The sequence below is a fragment of the Mus caroli genome, chromosome 15 (assembly GCF_900094665.2).
Source record: "Mus caroli chromosome 15, CAROLI_EIJ_v1.1, whole genome shotgun sequence".
Taxonomy (NCBI): Eukaryota; Metazoa; Chordata; class Mammalia; order Rodentia; family Muridae; genus Mus; species Mus caroli.
The window spans coordinates 89,803,408-89,810,663 of record NC_034584.1 but is presented as its reverse complement, the minus strand read 5'-3'; the positions used below and the strand labels follow the sequence as shown (position 1 = coordinate 89,810,663).

Genomic DNA, 7,256 nt, shown 5'->3' with positions numbered 1-7,256 from the left:
TGTAAAGCGATTAGTTAAACAGAAGAGGCTGCAGCCAATTACTGGAAAGAATAGAGGTAGGTGGGCTTCTGTTACTAGGCTGTGGGTCACAGGGAAAGAGAGAGAGAGAGAGAGAGAGAGAGAGAGAGAGAGAGAGAGAGAGAGAGAGGCAGACACACACACACACACAAAGGTGCAGAGAGAGAGAGACACAGGCAAGAGATAGGCACACAGAGGAAGAGAGAGACAGAGAGGCAGAGAAGAGACACACACAGAGTAGGGGAGACAGAGACAGAATGGTAGAGAGAGAATGGGGAGGAGCCGAGAAGGAAGACAGGAGAGCAGGAAGTCTCCATTAGATGGGATGGACCAGGAACATGTGGCCCGAGAACAGACTGGTAGAGCAGAAAAAAACCAGGTGAGACTCAAACAGCAAGTAACTTGGGGAGTGTGTCTGGAAAATAGCCAATCTAGTATAGAAAAAGTTTAGGGGTAACTGCCCAGTAATTGTGTTAAAGCTGATTAAATCCACAGGACTCTGCCTTGACTATTGGGGGGGGGGACTGGTCAGATCATAATAGAGCTAACAGTAACTAAATATCTATTACAACAACAGGGCTCTGCTAGAAACTTACCTGGCTCAAACTGCTGCTTTAGGCTGCAAAGCACTTAGTTTCTCCACCATAGGACTCGTCACACCGTACTAGAATTATATAATGCCAGAGGTTCCAAAAAACTATAAAGCCTCTGCTTTCATTTCAAGTCCAAGACAGTTCCTGGTATAAATAACAGCCAAGTAATTGTATGTATATATATATATATATATATATATATATATATATATTATATAACATATAATATATATACATACACACACACACAAATAAGTGGGTGATTTTGGGTCAAGTGATGGGCTATATAAGCTCTAATATGTCAAGCACTGTAAAAGTGTTTTTCACGTCTGGATTCAGTTGACTCCCTATCAGCCCAAGTAGGCAGGCATCATTACTCTTACATAAGAGAAAATGAAGGAACACAGGCTAATTAGCTTGCTAGGTTTCACAGCAAGCAAGTTGTTCAAAAGGTAGCCCAGGCTAGCCCAACCATGCTATGTAGCCCAGGCTGGCATTGAACTCCTGATTTCCCTACCTCTACCTCTGAAATTCTGAGGTTATAGGAGACATCCATAACATGTTCTATTTCATAAATTTTTTTCCTCTGTGTAATTATATAAAATATATTAAATATAACATCCCCAGGGACAAGATAGGGGCCAGGGCCAGGGCCCAGGGCGGTGGTCCTGGGAGAACTCTTCCCAGAGGTATGTTTGCCCACCTTGCCCCAGGTCTTAGTTTTGACCTGCGTAGGGTCTGAGTAGAAAGGAAACAACTGGAAGACAGAATCCTGAGCTGCCAAGGGCCTGCTTAGGAGCTCTGCTAAGATGCCCTTAGTAAGCGTTTTTGAAGGGGCAACTGGGTCTTCCGGGACCCCTTTTCAGGGTTGGGTGATATCAGCCATTTTTAGATGGGTTCTGTTTCTACCTTCCTACTGGTTCTGCGCAAGCTGAAAAACTTACATTACCCTGTTCTCTCCCAATTCTGCAGGTGGTGGAGGCTGTCCGCTTGGCTTCCTTTTTGAGATATTTTCATTTTGCGAGACTCTTCGTAATAAAACAGCACATTTCTTTAAAAAAAAAAAAGGAAATGAGTTTTCTTGGGGTTCCTAGCAAGAGACAAGCACCCACAAAACCATTACCTTTTCAATTCACACCATCACTGGGGAGACACACACTCACCTTCCTGGGGAACTGAGGTCCAGAGAAATTCGAGGGCTCACTGGATCCTTAAGCATCCAATACAGGCTAAGTGTGGGTTCAGCGCTCACCGTTACGTTCCGGGTCAGTTCACTGTGGTTTGCTTGCCAGCTCGCAGGCCTTGCTCTCTCGGAGGATTGGTTATAGTGTGAAGGTTCTCGTTTCACTGGGTAGAGGGTTGGCACCTCTTGGAGAACCTCCCTCCCTTTAGGCAACACAGTAGTGCTAGGATCCATAGCCTTTGCGATTCTGTTCTGGGGTTTAAATGGGCAAATTGCCTCGGCTACTTATGGATCGTATCAGTGGCTAATGATGCAACCCTTTCACGCAGTTCCGCATGTTGTGGTGACCCCCCCACCCCCCACCCCAAACATTAAATTATTTCTGCTGCTACTTTGTAACTGTCATTTTGCTACTGTTATAAATCATATTGCAAACGTCTGGGGTTTCTGATGGTCTTAGGCGACCCGGTGAAAGGGCCATGGGAGATCCCTCGCGGGGGTCCTGGCCCACAGGTTGAGAACTACTGGCTTACGTTTTGGTTTGTGGATGATGAGCTATGGAAAATATTCTGATCTGAGACTCTTACTATATATAGAGTCGTAGGGAGTCAGAGCAGGGTGTGGCATTACCTGATACCAATTTTGTTTTACATAAGGTTGGCGGTTGGAGATTAAAGCTTTCAAAACCTGGATTTGAGGCAACAAAAGAATGAAAGCAGCGCTTGCTGAGGAGAGGCAAGGTCCTTCATTATGTCTTAAATCACAGATGGGGCCTAGGGGTAAGGAGGCACGGCTGGCCTGAGTCTTGTCTTGTATTCTCCTAGAGATTTAGGGTTTAACTAGGAGTAGGGATGTGGGGGTCAGGGAGGAAGAGGGGGATGCTGTTTGGCAACTGTCCAGTCAGTGAGCGCGCTCTGGGCTCTGTGGGGATCTGTAGTTGTCTCCGTGAATAAAGCGTCCATTCGGACCACCTCACTTGGCTATAAGCTGACACTGAATGATGGCCAATTACTAGAGATTCACGTTTGGATCGATATCCCAGGCGCGAGCTCATTAACCCCCAATCCCATTATCTCACACATGTGAGGCAGGTTGTTTTTAATATGATGACATTTTCGGCGTGTGAACTTGAGTCCTGATGTGGTCAAGAACCCTGAACACAAGCAGCATCCGTCTGCATCACTCTCCGCACAGCCTGTAGAGTGGCGCCTGCAAGTTAATAGAGGTCTGCTCACAACACACAGGGTTCGGTGTGAGTCGACGACTTGATGGATTTCCAGTTTTCCCTTGTCTTATTTCCCATCTTCTTGAGATGCTGGCTCTTTAAGGGGAGCCTAGAAACCTCCCTTAATATCTGCAGATTGTTTCCTTTCCCCAAGATGTTGGTGCTTGGAGTCTGTCAGTGCTATGGCTTTTTTTTTTAAACCTAATTTAATCTCTGTGTTTCCTTTAACCACATTAATGTGCAGACTTTATGGGTGGGATGTGCAAACTCCCTAAAGATACACCACCCGACCTCCTAGAATCATTTGCGTGTTACCCCATTTTCCATCTCTGCAGGAACAAGTCAATTATTCTTCACGGTATTATCTCAACAACTAATGGAGTCAACTTAAAATTGCTTCTGAATCACATGGCTGTGTCTCTTGTTTTTATTTCGGGTCCTCTTTGATACTGGTTGAGTGGTCATTTCCTTTCTCGTCTTCGAAGTAAGGCATTGGCGGGTTGTGTTTGCTAGGATAAAAATTTAAAATCAAAACGATTCCACTTTGACCCATCATGCCATCTTGGTGGCTTCAAATGTGAATCTTGATTTCATAACATTTATCAGAAATGGTTTGTTGTCCCACCCCCCCCATCTCTGAAGGGTTGGGGGAAAGAGTACCTTACCTGTACACAATCATTATAAATGGTTTGCCAAGTGAAAATGTTATACAAATATGTTTAGATATTATACCAGTGGTTCTCAGGAGCTGGTTTTGGACCCCAGGAAATATTTGCAACATCTGGGAACATTTTGGGTTGTCAGAATTCAGTAGAGGGAGATGCTACTGGCATAAACATCCTGTGGCATGCTGCAAAGTCCTCTACAAACTCTTCGCAGCTCTGGAAGTAAATGGTAAGAGAGGATTGAAGGGAGCTTTGACAGAAAAAGCAGAAATTAGTCCTGTTCAGCTATCACTCACTCTCCTTCTCGTCGGCCATTTGCTGGGTGCCCAGCGGTACCAGTGGAACTTTCTACACCAATCTCCCTGCAGGCAAGCTGAACGATGTAATGACACATTGATTACAAGTGCAATGCCTTCGGTGTCATCAGACATATTTTTAACCTGTCATGTTAATCAGCAAGTGCCACGTGGATCATTTTCAGTGGCTGAAAGGATCATAAGATGTTATGTCCTGGCCGAGGTTTGGAAGAGTCATTAAAGAATAGAATCCAAGAGCCAAGGCAGATCCAGAGCTGTTTCACTCTGTGCGTTGTTAAGGCTTAAAGCAGAGGCTGGGTGTTGTGGTGCACACCTTTAATCCCAGCACTCAGGAGGTGGAGACTGGTGGATCTTTGACTTTGAGGCCAGTCTGATCTACCTAGCAAGCTCCAGGACTGCATAGACCCTATATCGAAAATAAACCAAGACTCGCCATCCCTGCTGGTTTCAGGCCGTTGTGGTGATTGCCAGCATTTACTAAGCAGCCAGTAAAGCTCTGACACACGTATGGTATTTCTTTATTCTGTCTTCAGTCAACCCTGAGAAATAGATACATCGGGCTAGTTGAAAGCTTTATTTCAACTAAATAAAACTTTATTAGTAAAAACCTTGAAAGTAAATAAAATCATTACACACCAAAATTTTGGAGTTTTTGGTCTGGGTTGTGGATGAGTGTATACAATATATTAGGTACTGAAAGTGTGATTTTTTGGTGAACCTCCACAGCTCCCACTCTGAATGCCTGACTCACTGTATGGGAGTTTATTGAGGTGTATAGACCTTGGGTCTCGTTAACTTTGGTGTGTGATATAGTTTATGTACCCATATACTCAGATCCTTTTGTCTATGAAAATATAATATGAATTAAGTGATTTTTTTCTTTTAAATATATGTGCCTAAGCTTGGTCTATGTAGCCCAACAATGTAAGGTGTAGACAGTGTATGTACCCACGAATGAAGGGATGCTTATACCAACTATAGATCCTTACACATAGATCACCTGAATAGATCATGTAAACATGTTAACAAATAGGCCGCCTATAGAACTGGGTGCACAGAATAAAGCCCTTTGTGTTGTTGTTGAAAATAGATCTATGCTTTTTAAAATTATTATACACAGAGAGTGGTGGCGCACGGCTTTAATCCTAGCACTTGGGAGGCAGAGGCAGGTGAATTTCTGAGTTCGAGGCCACCCTGGTCTACAGAGTGAGTTCTAGGACAGCCAGGGCTACACAGAGAAACCCTGTCTCGAAAAACCAATATATATATCATACAGAAAACCTGACAAAATGAACTGTGGCAGTCTTTGTGGTAGAATTTCAGAGACATATTACCCTTCTCTATATAAATTTAAATATTTTATAATGGTCATGTGTAATTCTAAAGAATAACAAGCACATTTCTGCTGAGGATATGTACATTAACTAGAACTTAATAATCACAACATGCAGGCAGAGCTATCCCTCACGACAAAGTGGCAATAATAAACCAAATATCCCGCGTCCGCAGAATGTATACGCACTGTGCCTATGAGATTTTATACATTTTGCAAACACAAGCTTGTTATCGCAACACGTCTATGAGAGATCTTAAGTTCTACTTCGTAAATGAGGAAACTGATACACAACAAAAGCAAGACCGTTACCCAGCGCTGCGGAAGTAGGACTTGACTGACTGAGACTTGAACTCAGTTCATCCAGCCGCAGAGCCATAAGTGGATGAGGGCTCTGCAGGGGGCTTGGGATCACTAAGGTTTCCTACACCAGGAATGCCAGGTTCATGCCTCTGTAAGGCAGGTATCGTGTTTTTATTACCTTTCCTTCCACCAGCACCCAGAACTGACTTCTTATCAATGACAGGTCTTTAGTAACTGCTTGTGACCTTTAAGGTTTAAAATCCCCGGAAATATCTGCTTTTCAGGAGACTAAGCATCTAAATCCCTTTGCTTCACTCTTCGTAAGGAAACTTTGGCTTGGCTGTCGTATGTGTGATCACAGGTGAGTGTGGTCATTTCCGCGTTCATCTGTCACGCGCCTTGATCACCTCCCACAGGTGGGCATTGTCGCTGTCGAGCTGGGGACACAACGTCTCTACTTTGCATAGTTATTGTTTAGTGGGAAAAGCTGTCTGAGACAAACCGGGCAAACACTGGCATACAGAACGTGCTTGGCTCTCGGGAGCATTACAAACCCTGTGAAGAAAGAGTTTGTATGAAGTACACATTTTATAGTAAATTAAAGTATTACTTTAATAGATATTAAAAGAGAAAAGTTCTCGTGGCAGACGAGGCACTGGTGTTATGTTATCGAAACAAGGAAATTAAACTTAATGGCACCAAAGGGAAAATATTAAAAATTATTTTCTGGTCACGTGTTATTAACCATAATAATACAATGAATAGAATCCTGGGAAGTGGGCTGTTCACATCCTTAAGGAGAGAATGGCCCAGGAGGAGCAGAGGAGGGCTGGAAGGCTGCTCACATCAGCTTAACTGTTTCCTGGGCTCCATCCAACACCCTAGAGTGTTTGGTATTCCCGAGGGGCATAAAGCCCACCTTAAATGGTCCTCATTACAAGCCTCAGAGTTATTTTATGTTGTCCTTGGAGACAGAAAATAAGCTTTTACCTCCCTTCTGGATTCATTTTCAAAAATGATTCTTGGAGATGAGTTTTCCTGAGACACATCTATATATAATGACAAGCTAATATCTTACACACCGTTACTGTATGTAATAACAGTGTGCCACACTGACAAGAACCAGGCCAGAGATGGAAGGCAGTTAGCTACGGAGGGCAACACTACCCAGCAGGAAGGATGAGCACCATCCTCTGTGTGGTGACTTAATGGTTACCAAGTGATAAATGTGAACCTCTCCAGAGGCTTCGCACGAGTGCCATTTGTCCTTAGGGCCCCACTTTTCCTGTTCTGCACAGACGTTGTAGCTGTCAAGCCCCTTTCACCATGTAGAAAAGCCACAGCCCAGAGCCCAGCATTTAGTAACTGATTAGAAACTCTTCTTTTGATATGGATACACAAGTGAACAGATGGATGGGTGGGTGGAGGGGTGGAGGGGTGGGAGGGTGGATGGGTGGGTAGGTGGGGGATGAATGGATGGGTTGGTGGGTGGGTAGATAGGTGGATGGGTGGGTAGATAGGTGGATGGATGGGCGGGTAGATAGGGGAATGAATGGATGGGTTGGTGGGTGGGGAGATAGGTGGATGGATGGATGGATGGGTGGGTGGGTGGGGCGGGG

The 7,256-nt window shown here is 44.3% G+C and overlaps 1 pseudogene; it reads right to left on the bottom strand.

The window, feature by feature from the left end:
• LOC110310093 overlaps positions 1 to 2,028 on the bottom strand; it is a 6,722-nt pseudogene extending 4,694 nt beyond the window's left edge.
• Positions 2,029 to 7,256: the final 5,228 nt, after the last annotated feature.